We start from the raw sequence: 21,127 nt of genomic DNA on the forward strand, positions 1-21,127 counted from the left end.
GTTATCTTTTTACATAGTCAACTTTTGTTTTGTTTTTTACTTTATGTACATGTGTGTTTTGCCCACATATATGTGTGGTCACATGCGTGCCTGGTGCCCACAGAGGACAGAAGAGGACGTTAGATCCCCCTGGGACTTCAGTTATAGACAGTTGTGAGCTCACACGTGGGTGCTGGGAACAGAACCCCGATCCTCTGGAAGATTAGCCAGTGCTCTTAACACTGAGCCACCTCGCCAGCTCCCATATCTTTATTGGTTTTTCACGAAACTTTCTTATCCTGCCACATAGAGCATTTATTTAAAAAGTAAATCGATGTTTAAATGGTAACAATACCTGGGAAAGTAGTGAAAGCTGTGACAGTCGGATATTCAATCCCATAGTCTTAAAGTGCCTGAAAATCCTGCCGATATGAACTCATGCCTACCACTACATCTGCACTGTCCAGCATGGTAGATGGCGCTCAGTACACATTCACAGTATGAACACCTGTAGCACTGACATTGGTGTTACGTTGTTATAAATGGGTTCCATATGCATTACATAAAAACCTAAGATACAGCACCAGTGTCAACTCAGGGGGTGTTAATGAATACAGAGTTGCTTTATCTGTGATTTCAAATCTAAAATAATTAGACCTGTGTGTTGGTTTTTTTGTTTTGTTTTGTTTTGTTTTCCTATTGCTATGATAAAATACCAAGAGCAAGGCAACTTCTAGAAGTGTCATCTCTCCAGACAAAATCTCTTACTGACATTGAGTTCACCAAGTAGGCTAAGCTGGATGGCCAGAGAGCCCCAGGAATCCACCTCTTTGCCTCCACAGCATTACAATTACAAGAAGGTACCACCTGTCTGACTTTTTTTTTTTTTTAATAGACCAGGCTGGCCTCGAACTCACAGACATCTGCCTGCCTCTGCCTCCAGAGTGCTGGGATTAAAGGCGTGTGCCACCATTGACGCCATGTCTGACTTTTTTATGTGGGTTCTGAGGATGCAAAGAGCATTTTTATCAACTGAGCTACCTCCCCATCCCAGTGATAAGAATATTTTTGATTCTGTATCATTATTTCCAAGTTGTTTGAGTAGGAGGACTTTTCATTTGTCAACCACTTCCACAGGTGAGGACCCTAGCCCTCATTCACTACTCCCATTCAGGCATCAATCGGCCACTGCAGGGGCAATTCCTAATTAGAATTTTTAGTGCTGGTTTATCTACCATGGGAGTCTCTTTATCAAGCTTTAGACCACAAGTTCCAGGCTGGAGAGATGGCTCAGCCATTAAAGGGTAGGCTCAAGACAAAAAAAAAAAAAAATGTACATCACAAGTTCCATTACCTCAGAGGTAACTACCCCTCATTCTCTTTACAGGTCAAGTAGCAATCTTACCATTTCCAGAGTCTCCTGCTTTTCAAGTACAGCATTTATCACCATTATACCTAGTAATGGCTGCTTCCCCCTTCAAAACTAAGTTCCCTGATGGAACAGGGGTACATCACATAAGCCTCCTTCCACATTATACACAATGTAAGCTATTGGGAGCTGGAAACCACTGAGCTCTTCTTGTATACATTATTATCACAACTCTGCTTTACAAACACTGAAACTGAGGGAAGCAAAATCAAGATGTTCAAGGTAACAAAGCCAATACTCAGCAGCTCCAAAACTAAATCTAGATGATTTGACTCCAGAACTGTTGTCTGTCTTGACCTCTATTTTTAGTGAATAGTTGTTGCTCAATAAATTTCCATGGAATGATTCTTCCTCAGAGACCATGTATTTTTCTTCACTTGAGCAAGCGTCAGACAGAAAAGATCTCATTTCCTCATTTGTCAGCCTGGTACCACCCCAAGGATCCTGTATGAATGGACCTCCTTGGTGAAGGACCCCTTATTACCCCTCATCTTCACAACAAGGATATCTGGCCAGCCCTGAGCCTGACCATGCCACTGGTCTGGTTTTCTATGAGGACCATCAGAAAGGACACTTTGGAAAGGCCGATTCTGATTCAGCAGGTGGAAGGCCAGGCCTGAGATTCTGCATTTCTATCTGCCCCGTGATATTCAAACGAGAGTATAAGAGCATGTGCCAGGTAGCTAGCTAGTAAAGTGGTTAGATGTATTAAGGGTGTTCAGTTGGGTTCAGTGGATTTCCCATTTTGTTTTCATCAAACAGTGTAAAATCTGTCGTGATCTTATGATCTGACATCACACTATTCCCACTGGGAAATCAAAACACTCACCTTCACCCACACATAGTTCTTGTCTCATTGTCCTTTTAAAAAGCAAGCCAATTACCTGCATTTACAATATCCATCTAAGTGGAGGGTGGTGGCGGTACAGTTGGGTAGTCCCAACACTTAAGAGACTGAGGCAGGAGGATCATGAGTTCAAGGCTAACCTGGGCTACATAGCAGGATCTCATCTCAAAACAAATACATGTACACATCTATCTGTAAGGTGGGTGTGTGTATGTGTGTGTGTGTGTGTGTGTGTGCGTGTGTGTGCGTGTAAGCACTCCTTTTTGCCCTTCAGAACTCACTCCCTAATTACCTAACCTCTGGATATTCTCTGTCTGACTATTAACAGCTGATGATGAATCACATCAAGAAAAAAAAATCCTTAGTGCTTCTGGCTTCTCACCATTACTGCAAATCCGAAAATTGCCCAGAACTGCAGCTTTGAAGGCTGTGGCTCCTAAGATTTCTACTGTGGATTCGCACTTAATCTTCCACCCTGACGGATCTTTCAGCTTCCTATTTATTTACCAGACACACCTTTAAATGTTACTGTCTCCCCTCACTGCCCACACTGCTGCCCCAGCCACTCCTCACTCCCTGTGGGCATGTCTCCCTAGCATGCGGATAACACCCACCTCCTCATCCTTCTGAGGACTCTAACAGACTGAACCAGGAACTTCTCTTGGTCTTGAACCCTGTTACTGACATTTTGACTGACATCAAGCATGGAAATCACATTACCCTGGTTGTATAAAACCTTCACTGGCTACCTGTAAAGTACGGGATTATGTGTAAAGTCCTAGTTATTAACTTACAAGTCCTTAAATTGACTCAGGTTTGAATACCTCAGAGACATCCCAGAACCATACATTCCCAGTCGTTTCCTTTGGTCTCGCTCAATTGGATTAGTTCTTTTTGGCTGAAGACATTGAGCTACGGGGCATTTTTTAATGTTTGCTGTCTACTTATGGAATGTGTTAAGCGTGGAGGTCAGGCTGTCTTACTTTCTATCGAGCTTTCAGCCCAAATTTAAGAGCTAGCATTCTTTTCTAGATTGCTGATTCGGTCAAATCGGTCATAAATCGATCCAGCCGTGTTTTAGTTTCCAAATCGCTGTCCCACTCTGGTACTTTTATGATGCTGTTCTAAGACTTTGTTTGACATGTCACAATTAAATTTTTATATTATTCCACTTAATGTCTTTGTTTTTCACATGCTGGCTTGAAACACTGTCAAAGTGAATTTACTAATTAAGTGCTGTGTGTGACATATTACTTTCCCCCCATCTGCTTCAGAAGGATGTCACAAAAGATGTTATATGCAGAAGAGTCTGGATTATGAAATATTAGGGTATTAAATTCAATTATGTACATATATTTTACCTTATTTGAGTTATTAATCAATCACTGCACTATTACAGTTCTGAAGAATTAATTGTTGAATGTATGAACAGGTGCCAGACACACAGGGGAATGTACTGGCACAGGTCATGGGTTTTTTTGGGCAAAATTTAATTTAACATCTTTTGATAAGGCATAAATATGTCAAAAGTGGACTAACAACAAAATATTTAAATGGCAGGCTGCAACAGTAAAGAAAAATGTGACACACAGAATACCACCCAATTAATGCCAAACAACTTCAACATACCCTCACAGACCCTATCAGGTCTGAGAAGAGTTAAGTTTCCTCAGACTGGGTCAGTGAGAGGGAGATCCCAGGTATGTTTGGGGTGGAGTTGGGAGGTTGTGGGGCATCACAAGAAACAGTGGTAGCAGAAATGAACAAATCTCGATGGGTTTTCCATCCTTATTTTTTTTTCAGGCAGTGGGTCTTGCAGCCCGAGCTGGCCTCATACTTTTTATGTAGCCAAGGATGACCTCACAGGCATGTACCACCATGTCCAATTATGCTAGGGAACAGACCCAGGCCCTTGCACATGCTAAGAAAACACTACCAATTTAGCTACATCTCGATTGGGCCTTTTCTTTAACGTTGGCACAAGAGTGTATAAATAAGGCACATTTGCCTGAAAGTAATTTTTTTATTTAAATTTGAAACAAGCTTGTTTTACATGTCAATCCCAGTTCCCACACTCTCCCGTCCTCCCCTGTTTCCCCTGTGACCCTACCCCAGGGAGGATGAGGCCTTCTGTGGGGAGTCTTCAAAGTCTGTCATATCATTTGGAGCAGGGCCTAGGTCCTCCCCCATGTGTCTAGGCTGAGAGAGTATCCATCTAAGTGGAATGGGCTCCCAAATTCCATTCATATACTGGGGATAAATGCCATTACCAGAGGCCCCATAGACTGCTCAGTCCTCCCAGCTAACACCACATACAGGGAATCTGGGTTGGTCCTATGCTGGTTTCCCAGCTATCAGACTGAAGTCTGAAAGTAATTTTTTAAATAAGTAGGTTTCATTATACATTTTACTTATTACATCAAGAAGTTCCTTACTTTTACTTTAATGGAGAGAAGATATTTATTTCGTTTTCCTTAATGCCTTAAGATACCGGGTTGGGTGAAATTGCTGGTGGTATCTTCCTTGTTGGGACTGGTTGAGGACAGGTCAGTGGTATTAGGGAAGCAGGTCTGATATTTGGAGTTACAACTGGATAGCATTATTTGAGAATCACAGCTACCATCGTCTGACAATATAAATCTCTTTCAAAGCTTTGAAAAGCCAGTCTGGTGTATTTCTTTGGAAAGAAATACATTCCCTAAATAACATAAAGAAAACAATGTTGTTCTAATCTAATTAAACTGAAGTCAATCAACAAAACTTAGCACGGCCTGTGATGGGTGACCTGTTGGGCTGGGAAGTAAAGAAGCTAACTCAGCTTAGACTACTTGTTAAGTAAACTTCTGACACAAGAAATAGTTATCCATGGCAATGTGGGGGGGAGTTGGGGGCACAGATAGAGACTGAGCAAGTACCAAGGTTAAGGTCAAGTGTTATTAGCCTGTGTCCCCAGAATTCAGAGGTGCAGATGAGAAGGAGGTTAAGATTATTTGTGAGACAGCTTCATTGGAAAGCACATGGCTCCGAGTGTAATTGGAGGGACAGCAAGCAAGCATCACTTGGAAGCCTGACAAGAATGCAGAGCTGTAGGCCTCATCTCAGACATACTGACTCAGGACCCATGTCTTTACAAGATCCCAGGTAGATGCCAGCACTACTACACAGATGCCAATCAACCTGTGCTGCACCAAACAGAGACCTCCAGAAGAGAACCCAAGTCTGATGTGGGAGGGACCCAGCTGTAGCTGTGGACTCCCAAATGTCTCCCTCCGGAAGACCTTCTTGATTCTTATGTCAACTGTTTGAGTGTGCAGTTGTTAGCTTCAGGTTCAAACAAAATGTGGCTTAGTAACCCAACCATGTGGAAATGTACTCATGAATTCTGAAGTATAGAAATATTTGGAAGGTGGGCACAGGCTTTGGGAAGGGCAAAATGGAAAATACTGTTTTTAGCATGTCTGGTCTTGCCTAAAAGTGCCTGCAGTTAAGGTCGGAGCCATTCCTTTCAAATGTTAAAAAATATGTACACATGAAATGAATGGATGATGCGGTTCTGTGTGATAGCAGGATACCGTAATCTAGTACCCAGAAGGCTGAGGCTGAAGGATAGCAGAGGTTCAAGGCCAGCTTGGGTTATGTAAGGAGATCATGTCTCAAATAAACAAGCAAACAGCACAATGAATTTCCTGTTTCTGTTACATAAGTCTATTCTTATCTAATTTGAGTTATTTAGAGTAGTTAATTAGAGAGAGGGGACAGGGTAAACTTGTAGATAGAATTGTCAAAATACAAGCCATGACCACCAGTAGAGGTAGACAACTATGCCATGACCTTCTCATATGAGACGAATCCATCATGGCCAGGCAATGTCAGGCTGAAGTACTTGTGGAGTATGCCTCACACTTTTATTTTATTTTTAAAGATTAAGTACATTTGTCATTTTACCTACATGTTGTGCAACTGTACCATGTGCATTCTTAGTGCCTGCACAGGCCAGAAAAGGATGTTAGATTCCCCGGAATTAGACTTGTAGACAGTTGTCAGCCATTGTGTGGTTGTTGGGATTAAACCCATGTCATCTGTAAGAGCTGAACCACTGAGTCACCTCTCCAGACCCACATCTATTTTTTCGGTGTATGAGTGCTTTGCCTGCATATGTCCCATGTGTATGGAGGCCAGAGAAGTGTGTTAGGCCCCTAGAACTAGAGCTACAGATGCTATAAGCTGTCATGTGAATGCTGGGAGTCCCACATCTATTTTTTCCTGTGCATGAGTGTCTTGCCGTCGTGTGCACTATGTATGTGTTTGGTGCCTATGGAGGTCAGAGAAGTCTGTTGGATCTCTGGACCTGAACCTACAAATGCTATAAGCTATCACGTGGGGGCTGGGATTGAACCCAGTTCCCCTGAAAGAGGAACAGAGTTCTCAACTGCTGAGTCATCTCTCCAGCCTTCACGTCTCATAATTTTAAGAATCAACCAATCTCTCCTTCTTTCCTGTTCCCTTCCCTCCCTCCCTCCCCTTTCCCCCCTTCTCCTTCCCACCCCATTTCTTCCTCCCTTTCTTTTCTTTTTCTTTCATGTGTTTTACATGCAAATCAAAACTAGCTGAAAGCCTGCCAAGGCCAAGATGTAATTGAAGGTGGCATTTAAGCCTTTGTGTCTCCTTTGTCTCTAGAGACATCATCATAAAATAAAGGACTTCGTCAGGTAATGTTTTCTTCATTATTCAACATCACAACGAGGTGAAAAAAGATAATTAGACATATGGCGCCGCTGACACATAGTTTATGAAGAGCTTCTAGTTAATTAGTTATGGTAAAAGGTTTTTATATAACCATAATTACTTTATATTTCAGGGGGAAGAAGCAAACATCCATGTATTTTATTTTACCTGGTGACAAGTTTATCAAAGTGATGCTGATGTGATGATTCTTCGACACCTTCTCCAGACTTCCTGGGATACTACACAACATGTCACAGGGGGATTTTAGCAGCACAGCTCCTGCTAACTTCAGTAGATGCTACACATCTGCAAACTTACAGATAGTCTTGCTAGATTCTATTTTTAAAAACCATCTCCTTTGTGTCCTAGATTCCCTTTATCATCCATGTAAGGTTAACCCTAAGGAGATTTTTTTTCAGAGAATAATTATGGTAACTTTGCCAAAATATGAGACAAGACATCTTATGATGGTGCCTTTTGTGTTTTTATTTCTGCGGTCAGTCACTGAAGCTGAAATGATAGCCAAACAGTACACTGGAGAGGGGAGGTGGCTTAGTGGGCACAGCACTTACTAAACAAGTGTGAAGACTAGAGTTTAAATCCTCAGAACCCACACAGAAGTTGGGGGTGGTGGTGATTGTGCACCCCTGTAATCCTAGTGTTTCTGTGGTGAGGGAGCCTCAGACGGCAAAGAGATCATGTCTCCAACAATGTGGAAGCTGTAAGCACTGACACCCAAGGTTGTCCCCCAGACCTAGTCACATGAGCCTTAGCACACTCATGTCTGTACTCACACATGAATACATGCACACACACCATAAACACACACACACACACACACACACACACACACACACACACACACACACACATACACACACACTTTAAAAAAAATACACCAGGAATGTAGCAGTTTCTAATTTATTTATTTAGCATAAGTCTAAGTCATAAATAAAATGTGTCTTTTTTTTCCCTCACCACATATTTTTGCTAAATAGGTTTTTAAGATGTCTTTCTAATTAAGAAATGAAGTTAAAAATCGAGATCAGTAATACAAGGTTTCTCTTTCAATGTTTTGGCTCAGGAGAAAGCCAGGAGATCTCTGTCATGTCCTATGCTACCTGAATGTTCCGGAACACAGCTTGCCTAATAATTCATGATGACTACTCCCGAGAAAAAGAAAAAAATAAATTAGTCAAGTAGCAGCATGCTTTTGATTGTGAACACCTAAGATGTCACCAAGCTGATGAATGCCTGAGTATATAAAGGAAGTTTACCGAACGATGGGACTTGAGCACAAATATCCCCAAGCCCAGCCAAGTGTTTCATTTGTTAGGACAGAAGATGGAAACCTGAGAGAGGAGACAAAGAAGACCAATTCCACAATTTTCACAACACTTTGCAAAACGCCAGTGCCACTGTATCTACTGAAAGTTGCCAGCTGGCCAGCTGTGAGAGGGAATGGAAGGTTCATGACTCCCTCTGATGCTATGGTAGTACATGCTGGCATAACACTTTGAGATGTGGCGACGGGACTCACCACAGTGCTCACTTTCAAGTGCTGAGTGCAGTTTATACATGCCACAGACAAGATGGAGTTTTCACTTCATCCAGGCCGAGGTGAATGAGTGACTTAATCTTTCCAAGCCTTGGATTCCTTATGTTGAAAATGAGATAAATGCTAAGATTAAGATAAATATCAAGTGTGAGGAGGTTAGCACAATGACACGGTAAGGGCCCAGTAAACATCAGCTATTGCTGTTTTTACTCTGCTAAGTACCGTCTTTACCAGTTTCACAGATGATGAAGGTCAAAGGTAAGAGCACTGGAGTTCCCATGAGGGTAGGCTTGAACTGATACTCAGGACCCACACTCTACAGCTTCTCACCAAAAACAACTGTGATGGCACTAAGCCATCATCTCCTCCCTTGGCTTTCCTCCTTGGCTCGGCTCTTCATTCTGCTGGTTAATCTGGGAAGCAGATGACTCCTTTGCTCACCCTTTGTGTGGACCTGGCAGGAACTAGAGGCCTGGTAAGCAAAGCCTACCTTTCTTAAAAGTTTATTATTTTACTTTTAAGAGCACACGCGCGCGCGCGCGCGCGTGTGTGTGTGTGTGTGTGTGTGTGTGCACATGCGCGCGCGCTCAAGTCCCATTGTTCAGTAAACTCTATATACTCAGGCATACACCAGCTTGGTGACATCTCTATCTCTATCTATCTATATCTATATATTCATATTCTCCCTCTCTCTCTTTCTCTCTCTCTTTCTCTCTCTCTGTCTTCTGACCTCCATATGGAGAGTGTGAGCATATAAACACAGCCCTCCCCATAATGAAGTAGAGAAAAACATCAATGCTGGTAAGTTGGTTCAGTGGGTAAAGGGACTTGCCATCAAGTCAAACAACCTCAGTTTGATTCCCAGAATTCATAGTGGAAGGAGGGAATCACTTCTGACCCCCACATTCACAAGGTATCACGTGCCCTCCACCAAATAGATAAATCAGTCTAAAAACATTTTTTTTCCCCAAAGAATCATGTGAATGATTTGTGGAAAACAGCTCGGGAAATCACACTTGGTTGGCAGTATGCAGAGATTCTGAGTATGTGAAAGCAAACACTTTGCTGTGTTGTAATAATTAATGTGTTTCATATCCCAGATACTTATTTCTACCCTGAATCTAAATATGAGCAATGCCTCAGACATGGAATTATGACACAGAGTTATACCATAGTAAAGAGAAGCCATCTTTAATCTCATTTCCTTGAGATAATTAAGACAATATTTACTATTTCCATGTATTTTAATGAGACTATTTTTAGCTAAGATTCTAATCAATAGTAACTGTCATATAATCTAGACAGCAAATATCAATTTGGAATGACAATACAATGCTTGGAAACAATCTTTGTCTCTCTTCAGAAAGTCAGAGGTAGGAGTTTTAGTGTATGAAAGGTGTATGGGTTCCTAAGATGTGTGATACTTCAGGTCTGATCAGCATTCTAAGCTTATTTATACAGAGTACCACAGTGTTCACAATTCCTGAATAAACAATTCTCAATAAAGTGCTCTAATTAATTCTCGATTAATTATGCTAATTTATACTAATTTGAGTGTATTTACAAAATTGAAGATTAACCTGGAAATTTGAAAGAGCACCATTTCTATTGATGGAACAGGGTTGTATCATGTAAGTACCTTCTGGTACAGTATTCTTATTTTGCTTTGCAAGTTTGAATGCCAGAGGGTTCAAGGCAGTATGGGAACAGTTGACATCAGGAGGTAATCTGTTTTCAAAGTCATGGAGTCAATTCAGTTACTCATTTCATGTCTACCTACATTCTGTAACTCCATAACAGCTACTGACAAAGAGAAATCATGTGCATGAACTAGACTAGACTAGGTAACTTACAGTGCGTTGTCTCTGTCTGCTGAGTCTGTGGGTACAACGTTTCTAGATCTTCTGACCACTTAAGGAAACTGAGGAGGCACCAGTAACCCCTGTTGAATGCAAAATAATTGAAAAGCACGTGCTCAAGGATATGAAGCTTGAATGACAGGGCCTCTTACCTTGGAGAAGTTCAAGTAAACTGAGATGGCTGTTGGAGATACTGAAGACACTACATCTCTTTAACAATTGTCAGGATCCAAGGGTTTTAGCTCCTGTTTTAAGAACTGCTAAACTTGGTACACCTAATGGTATTCAAGGAGCTTCAAGGACTCAGGTTATCCAGCTTTACTGATAATCATTCATCTGGTCCATCAGTTAATGACCAGTGCATGTGAACACCTCCATATACATGTGCACATACATAGACATGAGTGACCACCTGTGCATGTGGGCTTAAGCATGCATGCACATATCTCTATGAGCATAAAGATATATGTGCACACATATACGCAACCTTCTGCACCAAGCTTGATGGTAATCCTCCAGCATTTCAAAATAAAAACCTCAAACCTTATGTAGCTCTCTCCCAAGCCAAGGTGATGGATATACCAATCATTTTCTCAGCAGAAAATTACTGCTTAGAGGATATGTACTCAACATGTTGTGTTGCGGGGAGTCGGGGGGGGGGACCGCTACTACGAAGAGCTAAAAGAATCAGAAGGGCAGAGCAATTTGAGACTATGACTCACTAAGTAAAAATTTCCAAACCCAGTTCCCATGCTGACCTCTTCTCTGCTCACAGGCAGAAGCTGTTCTGGGGGTTAACATCTGGTGGAATAATCTATCACATTCCAAAGCAGATAGAAAAGCCCTTCCTTTGCTTCCTTGCCTCAAGGCTTAAGGAGAAGTATTGTTCATGAGCTTGGAGGGGATTCTCCAACTGGAATTCTGTATAACCCTTATTTCCCCTTCAAAAGGATTGATAACTTAAGTCCTAACCCACCTTTAACTCTGGATGAAAGAATTTGTCCTCTAAGGCAGACCATCCATGGACCTAGAACTCTGTGGATTGTAACAAACTAATGTGTGGAGATTGTTTTACTTCTTTTTATTATTATATACCTACTAATTTGGTGTTGGGGATCAAACCCAGAGCTTTGTGCTTGCCTAGTTCTGATCTATTATCCAAACTCTGTCTAGAGTGCTTTAAACATCCAAAATGTAATTTGCTACACTAAAGCCAAGTTATCAATATCAGAAGTCGCCATTGTGCTCAGAACAAAGAATAACTCTAAGCACTTATCACTCATTCATCTTATGCTTTTTAATCCCTGGTGCATTTCTTTAATGCAGAACTGATCTTGTTATAAATTATTAGTTGTAAATTATTTGTCTCACGTCTTGTGATCACTCATTTGAGTAAACCACGAGTATATTTTGGATATAATTTAAAATATTACCATATGAGTCATAATTCACTGACCAAGAACATCCAGCTAAGAGCTATAAACCAAAAGAAAAATGAGTCATGGTTTCATCACAGGAATTACCTCCAGAGAAATATTAAGTACTATTTTCAGTACACTGGGATTAACTGTTATTTGCAACTGAGCCACTTTGCAGCAAGCACTGTACTTGATAGAAGGCTCAAAAGCACAGGAAGAGTCCTGCCAGGACCTCTATCAGCCCCAGTCTAGCTCACTGTCTCCCAACGCTCATTCATTTTCTGCTTCCCTCTAGGGCATTACTAGCTACCTCAAGTGATTTTTATGAAATTATTCCAAATTCACCCAAATAAGATTAATTTTAACTCACATTGGTGATAAAAGTAAATAGATGCCATATGGCAGTTTACAGGACAGAAAATACCAAAAAAAAAAAAAAAAAAAAAACCAACTCGGAAAAATATTCCAACTCATTAGCCAATTTAAGTGAGGATTTAGATAACACTTTCCCCATAAATAATAATGCTTATTAAAGTGTAGAGTGAGAGTAGTTGAGACTATCCTTAGGGTGCATTTAGTATATGTGTGAATGTATGTGTGCGTATGTGAGTGTATGTGTGTACTGTGTGGTATGTGTGGCAGTTATGTGTATGTGTATTATGATACTTTTAAGGGCACAAATTTTCAGTAAATAGGAAGGTAGGTCTGAAAATTAAAGGAAAATGTTACTGAGTATCAAGTCCTCAAGACACATGTAGAAACGCCCCCCCCCCAATTAGGCACACAGTCTAAGTTTCAAGAATGAGTTGTAAATGCTGTTCTTTTTTAAAGTTTGGATTAGGAGCATGTTTTCCCCTTATGTGCTGTGGCACCGTCTATGGTGTGCTTTCTGATACGGCGTGCCACCTGAAATGCAGCGCTGGTGACATGACTGGCCCCAGACAGAAACGGCAAAGACTATCTCCAGCAGCACGTGCAGCAGCCCACGCGATACATGAGCCTGGTCTTGCTCTGCCCCCTCCCCTAAAACAACAGAGTGGGGATGGCTAAGAGCCACTGGGGCGTAGAATAAAACAAAATAGTTGGTTCTCAAAGACAGAATTTGAAGTGAGTGGGTGGGCACCAGTCACTTGGAAACCCTGAGTGAGGATACAGGTGAACGATGCAATCACAAGGAAGGCTCGGCGTAGTGGGAAATGGTACCTTCTAAAGAAGGCATCTGAGCTTAGTCTACATCTCACTTGTATAGGGATTAGCTTCCTGCATAATTACAAAAAAAAATGTGTTTTTATTGTCACATGTAGCACTCTGAAGAGCATTTTATTTTTAATTTATTTTAGATTTATTTTATTTTAGTGTAGGAGTGTTTTACCCTACCTGTGTGTATGTGTAACATGGTATGTGCCTTATGCCTGTGGAGGTTGGAAGAGGGTGCTGGATCTTCTTTTTATTTATTTATTCATTCTTATTTTAAATATCGATCCCAGTTCCCACTCTCTCCCTCTCTTCCATCCTCCCATGACCCCCCTCCAACATCCCTCCCCTCCCATCCTATCCCCCCAACTCCACAGGGAGGATGATGCCTTCCAGGAGGGATCAACAAAATCTGTCAAGTCATTTGGAATAGGGACTAGGCCCTCCCTCCTGCCTCTAGGCTAAGGGAGCATCCCTCCATGGGGAATGTGCCCCCAAAGTCCTTTTGTGCACCAGGGATACATCCTGGTTCCACTGTCAGAGGTCTCTTAGACTACCCAGGCCTTCTAACTGAGACCCACATTCAGGGGATCTGAGTCGGTCCAATGCTGGTTTCCCAGCTATCAGTCTGGGGGCCCATTAGCTCCTCCTTGTTCAGGTCAGCTGTCTCTGTGGGTTTTATAGCCTGGCCTTGTCCTCCCTCTCTGCAACTGGATTCCAGGAGTTCAGCTCAGTGTTTAGCTGTGGGTGTCTGCTTCTGTTTCCAGCAGCTACTAGATGAGGGCTCTATGATGATGGATAAGTTAGTCATCAATCTCATTATCAGGGAAGGACATTTATGGTAGCCTTTCCACTGTTGCTCAAAATGTTAGTTGGGGTCAGTCTTGTAGGTATTTGGATATTTCTCTAGAGTCAGTTTTCTCTTCAAACCTATAATGCCTGCCTCTTTTATGGTATCTCTTTCTCTCTCTCTTTTTATTTTTCTCTCGTCTATTTCTCCCCTGACTCAATCTTCCTAGTCCCACATGCTTTCCTCTCCTTCCCTTCTCTTTCTCCTGGCTCCCTCTCCACTCACTGGCCCTACACTTCCAGTATGCTCAGGAAATCTTGTCCCTTCCCACTTCTGTGTGGGACCTTGTATCTCTTAGATTCCTCCTTCTATCCTAGTTCCTCTGGTGGTATGAATTATAGGCTGGTGATCCTTTGCTCTATGTACATTCCATGTTCCTCTTTTTGTGACTGGGTTGCCTCATTCAGGATGGTTTCTTCAAATTCCATCCATTTGCCTGAGAATTTCAAGATTTCATTTTTTTTCCCACAGAGTAGTATTCCATTGTGTAGATGTGCCACATCTTCTTTATCCACTCTTCAGTTGACGGGCACCTAGGATGCTTCCAGGTTCTTGCTATTACAAATAATGCTGCTATGAACATAGTTGAACAGATGTCTTTGTTGCATGGATGTGGATCATTTGGGTATATGCCTAAGAGGGGATTACTGGATCTTGTGATAGACTGATTTCCCCTTTTCCTGAGGAACCACCATACTGTTCTCCAAAATGGCTGTACAAGTTTGCACTCCCACCATCAGTGGAGGAGTGTTCCCCTTTCTCCACATCCTCTCCACATAAGTTGTCATTGGTGTTTCTAATCTTAGCCATTCTGACAAGAGTAAAATGGTATCTTAGAGTTGTTTTGAGTTACATATCCCTGCTAGCTAAGAATGTTGAGCATTTTCTTAAGTGTCTTTCAGCCTTTTTGATCTCCTCTATTTAGAATTCTCTCTTCAGTTCTGTACCCCATTTTTTAATAGGGTTATTTGGTGTTGTGTTGACTAGTTTCTTGAGTTCTTTGTATATTTTGGAGATCAGCCCTCCGTCAGACATAGGGTTGGTGAAGATCTCTTCCCAGTCTGTGGGCTGCCTTTTGGTCTTGTCAACTGTGTCCTTTGCCTTACAGAAGCTTCTCAGTTTCAGGAGGTCCCATCTATTAATTATCGATCTCAGTGTCTGTGCTACTGGAGTTATGTTCAGGAAGCAGTCTCCTGTATCAATTTATTCAAGGGTACCTCCCACCTTTTCTTCTGAGAGGTCCAGTGTGGCTGGATTAATGGATCTTCTGCAACTGGAGTTACAGATGGTTTTGAGTCACCATGTGGATGCTGAGAACTGAACCCAGGTCCTCTTCAGGAGCAGCAGTGCTCTTAATGCTGAGCCAACTCTCCATTCATGTTAATATGAACTAAAGATATTCTGATTTTAATATTTATTCAGGGAGAAATAATTAGAAACAATACCTAGATAATTATATTGTTTTAAGCATGGATATTTTATTATATACCAAATTGGTTGAATTTATCAAAGGGTTCATTATAAGAAACAAAATGCCAAAGAATTCATTAAGAATTTAGGGAATCTGGATGCATAGGCCATCATATGTACTCTACCTAGCCTCCAGATGAATTACACCAGATTTCTCGGGGACTCGAACATCTTATTATTAGAGAACTGTAAAGCAGGGTGGATAACTTGCCATGCTTCTAGACTCCTCTGAGTTAGTCTCCCACTGCCCCCAACAAATTCTCATGTATTTCAAGTTGGCTTTGATCTCAATACTTAGCTGAGGGTACCCTTGAACTTTTTACCCTCCATCTCCCAAGTGCTGAAATTATAGATATTCATAGCCTGCCACACCTGACTCTCCTCTGATTCTCTTCCTGTAGGTGGGGGCCACAGAAAAACACAAGCCGATATTGAAAGGGACTTCAAGTTTACTTATTGAGGCCAATAATCACACTACGAATTCTCCCTGATTGCTCAAGCAACAGCTTTTCATTCAATAATTTCTGAAAACTTCTCAAAAGTCTATGATTTCAGTTTTTGAGAAGCTACAATTTGGGCCAGTAAGACGACTCAGCAGGTAAAGCTGAGTTTAGTCTCCAGGACCTACCTACATGGTATAAGAAGAGAGTGACCTCCAGGCTGTCCTTGACTTCATATATATGCCAAGGCATGCACACACACATGCGCACGCGTGCACACATACACACGCACACAAGCATTTACACATGTGTGCACACACATGCACACACATATGCACACACACATGTGCACGCACAGGCACACACACACGTGCACGTGTGCACACATACACATACACACAAGCATATACACACAGGCACACACAGGCACACACATGTGCACACACACGCACATACACATATGCACATATACATGCACACACACACAGATAAATACATGTAAGAATTGTTTCAAAAAGAAGTCACAGTTTGGTTTAATAAATACACATATAAAGAAACCATGCTAAGTTTACATGGTAACGATATCAAAAACAAACAAACAAACAAACAAAAAACATGTCCATAAACTTGAAAACTTTGTGGAAGCGAGGGAGAACCTCTTTCTAGGGAAAGCGGGCAGGCCTCACAATAGTCAGCCTTCGGACCTACAGATGAAGGACAGGCATTGCAAAGTGTATGAGAAAGGTATTTAATGCAGAGAGGGGAGAAGCTGGAGGACATGAGAACATGTGCTCCAGGGAGCAGGAAGCTGTGCAATCTGCCTGGGGCATGAGTATGTGGAAATACTAGACAGGAGCAGCCATTAAAGGGCATCTGTACAAACGGAGAGCAGAAGTTCTGATCAAAAGCATAGGCATTTGCAATGTGAAGACTTCCAAGGAATTTCCACTGTTTATAGCAGGGGTGTGTTTATTTGCTGGGATGCATTTATTTTATACTAAACCTAATACTTGTTGTTTTAAAAATATATTTAATCACCACCCCAAATCTAGGTAGGGTATCCCCCATTATTAAGAGGGGCCAGAGAGGCTGGTGGAACAATCCTACAGCTGCCTGGGCCCAGAACCAGGATTATGACTTGGCCAGTTCCAATATCCACCCTATATATGATCTGCTGGAGCATGTGAAGGGATCTGGCCCACTGACTCAAAGCTGCAGGATCTCCAAACACAGAGCAACAACAGGAGCCTTAGTGGGGACCCAACATCGATAGAGTAGTAGAGGCCTCAAACCAGACCAATGACTCTTTGCAATCAACACTTGCAAGATATATGGACAAAGGGGTTTACTGTATGACCCATTGTGTCAGACTGAAGCTTCCATGATAAGATTTTTAGTTTTTTCCCCTCCCCCTTTTTTCTCTTAATTTTGTTTTACTTGGGGGGGTGTGTAACAGGGGAGGAGGGCAGATGCAAAGGGACGGGGAAATAAATGGCATCAAGATACATGATTAAAAGATTCAGAATAAATAAAAAGAAAGAAAAAGGTCCATATTTGCAACTGGGCCCTTGCAAATGAGACTGAAGTTCCATCTTGTATGTTTCCTGCACCTGCTGTCTGGAACTAAGGAGTTGCAGGGAAGTATGCCCGTCATGGAACTGACCTATTAGCAAACGCTCTTTGAATTGTGGAGGGAGTTGTGGTAGTTGTGCCTACAGCAACAGCCATGCTCCATAGCTCAGAGACAGGTGGTAGAGAGAATACCAACGTGCAGCTCTCAGTGGGGCATCTAAAGGTAGGGTTGCATCTCAATGTCAGACATTAGAAGAGACTGAAAAAGAAAAGAATGAAGAAATGAATTGTGTCTTATTGTTTGAGGGTATGTATGCACGAATGTGTGCAGGTGCCTGTGTTAACCAGAAGGGGGTGTGAGATCCCTTGGAGCTGGAGTTACAGACATTTGTGAGCTGCCCATTGTGGGTGCCGGGAGTGAACTGGTGTCCTCCACAAGAGCAGAAAGCACTCCAGCTGCCAAGCTCTCCCTCTCTTTTTTATTAATTACATTTTTTTTTCATCCCTACCAGAGCTTCCCATCCCCCTCCCCCCTTCCCTCCAATCACGCCTCTCTGCCCCACCCCTCCCCAGTCCACTCCTCCTCCACTCTGTTCAGAAAGGGGCAGGCCTCCCTCGGATGTCAACAAAGCATGGTCTATCAAGTTGAGGTGGGTCTAAGCTCCTCCCCTCGAATTAAGGCTGGGCCAGGCAACCCAGCATGAGGTTCCCAAAAGCCAAAGTGTTAGGGACTCCCTCTTCCCACTGGCAGGAGTCCCACAAGTAGATGAAGTCACACAACTGTCACACATATGCAGAGGGCCAAGGCCTATCCCGTGCAGGCTCCCTGACTGTCAGTCCATAGTCTGTGAGCTCCCATGAGTAGGCCAGTTGCTTCTGTGAGTTCCCTTGGGAAGACCCTGACCCCTGCTGCTCTATCAATTCAGTCCCTAAAGTTTTTGTTTTAAATTAACAGAGTTGTGTAGTTAGATAAATACTATGAAAAGAACCGAATGCCTGGGGTAAATGCCTAGATTTGTCGCTTATGGGCTGCATGACCTTGAACAAGTTTTGTTTGCCTGTTTTGTTTTGGACAAGTTATTTAACCTCATTTCTTTAAAATGCACATTAAACAGAACCTCCCAGGTAGAGTTCTAGTGAGGATCCAGATGATCTTCTTTGTCCTCTTAGTCCATACTCCAACAGTTGTCTTTCCTGCACTATGATTTGGAAGGCCAGCCCACACAGAGGGCATCAAGGGGCGGGCGCTTTGCCTTATGGCTTATTGTTGGTTGGCTGAGAGGAGGCCACAAGCAGCCAGGAAGCAGGAGGCAAGAAGAAAGTGAGGTTAGAGGTGTTTAGATTCTTGTCTTCCCGCCAGGGGGCCAGGCATTGTCTGCAACCCAAGGTTCTTGCCAGGCAGCCTCTGGGAAGAAGCTCATGCTGGTGGTACCTCCTGGGCTCCCCCTGTGAGTTCCCGCAGGTGAGCTGGGAGGGGGTGAGGCAGGGTGTTGCACCATCTCTTACTGAGTTCCCCAGAGCCATGTACTGCTTTGCCTTTTTATTCAGCGCTCTTCAATGTATCCAATTTGTGTGTGCCATCTGTTTTCCTGCCAGGATCCTGATTAATAGGAACAGGTCTGCGTTCTGAAGCACTTAGAACAATAGCTGGCTTGTAGTAAGCACTGTATAAACATTTGATAAACAAAAGAAATGAGAATAGGAACCATTGTAGTCAACATTAAACATGTTTCTGTAGCCGTACAAAACAAAACTTCACAGCTATTTTCCCAAATAAAACCACTCTCTTCAGTAGATTTTATATGGATGGAGTGACTGTCAATTTCCAATCACATTTGTAGTGCTTTGGTTTAAAGGAAAAAAAAAAAATAAAAGAAACCCAACTCTTGAATAAAATATTAAGTTGTTTATATTTGACATGAACCGGTGGGAAATTTATTCATTATAGTAATTACATATAGCTACTCTTCTTTTCTTAATAAGCCTTTGCCACCTTTGTCTTTACACCCTTAATCACATGTACAATAGTTTCATTGATGCTTTGGGATAATTTGGAATGCAAACATCTTTGCTTTTTATTAGCTAGTCAGTACGATCACTTTTCACTGCTTTTCTAACACTGGGGATCCATCTAAGCAGAGTGACAGGATATTGCTGTGCACAGAAGAGGGGATTGTGCATGTTGGTGTCCTTTGTTCCTTCTTTCTGATCTAGAACTTTTGGACCTTCTTACTCTCATTTTATCCCAAGGTGTTTGTTTTGTTCACCACTATTTTTTGATCACACAAACCGAGAGTAGCAGCCACCTTCTCTTTGTTTCCTATTTCAGGAGTGGTTATCTCAGATCCATTGTGGTGGTAACATCATGTTTAATATTTTAAAACTCTAATTTATTTCTTAATATTCTGGTCTCAAGCAAGCAGCAAAAGAGAGGAAAAAAGTTTGAAGCTTTGCATAGCTGAGTATATCTTTTCTTTTGCATTTATGGAAGATAATTTGCCTAAACAGAGTACCCTAAGGTCTCCAACTCCTAAAAGTTTCCTAAAAGTTCTGTAGATGTTATTCCAGCAACTTCCAATTTCTTAAATAGCAGGGTACGTCTGGTTTGTGACATTTTGTAACTAAACAAGGATGCTAGCTAGAAGACTCTTGTTGTAGAAATAATATGTTGCCTTACACGTAGAGATTAATAAAGGAATAGCACACGCCGAGTTCTGGCGAATGCCCAAAGAGGATCTGGCCTTGAGCAGAAGATTTCGCTAACATATACATCTAAGGCTTGTGCATTCCATATTTACTGTACTTCTTAAATATTTTTGTGTCATGATCCCAATATAGGAAGAGACAATAGACTGGAAACCTGATCACTTGGGGACATGGAAGATTGTGTGACCCTGTGCTGGCCCTCGAGCTGCCTGTCAGAGGTATGTTCTTTGTTATGAGCTTAAAGGCTGGTTGTAAGGTGGTTGTTATGGGAACTGAGCCCAATGGCTGGTCAATCTTGGTAAACAAATATTTATATTCTAGCATCCTAAAGCTCGCTCATCCCTAACAGGCCTGGTTAGCATGCTACTGATCTTGGGATACTTTGGAGATGATAGTGCTCCTTTAGGTAACTTCTGCTTTATGTGATTTATAGTCTCCTAAGCAAATCTATTAGTTTACTGGATTAATTTTTTTATTATTTAGTACCCTGGTCAGATACACATTTTTTCAAATGTCTTCAAATCTGTGGCTTTTCTCCTTATACTTTTAAATTGTGTGTGTGTGTGTGTGTGTGTGTGTATGTATGTATGTATTTAAATGACTATTTATGTACAAATCTTCACTGTTTGTAGTCTATTGATTATTTTTTTTTTTTTGGTGAGACTTTTGTTTTTAAATTTGACTAGAACCCTTTCCTGACCATGAGGTAAATATTTCTCCTTTATTTTCTTTTAAAAGTTTTAAGGCAGGAGGGAGGGCCTAGTCCCTACTCCAAATGACTTGACAGATTTAGATGACCCCCTCCTGGAAAGCATCACCCTACATGTGGAGTGAAGGGGTAGGTGGGGTGGGAGGGGGGTGTGGGAGGTTGGGAGAGAGGTAGGGAAGGAGGGACAGAGAGGGAACTGGGATCAATATATAAAATAAGAAAAATAAATTTAAAAAATTTTTTAAAAGTCTTAAAATTTTGCTTTCATATTAGGTCTTCAGTGTACACTGGCTTTATTTTGTATGTGTAATAGAGACCCAGTGGTTAGCCCATTGTCCCAGTTACTGGAATCTATAAAATTTGGGGAGGAA

The sequence above is a fragment of the Phodopus roborovskii genome, unplaced genomic scaffold, assembly GCF_943737965.1.
Source record: "Phodopus roborovskii unplaced genomic scaffold, PHOROB, whole genome shotgun sequence".
Classification (NCBI taxonomy): Eukaryota; Metazoa; Chordata; class Mammalia; order Rodentia; family Cricetidae; genus Phodopus; species Phodopus roborovskii.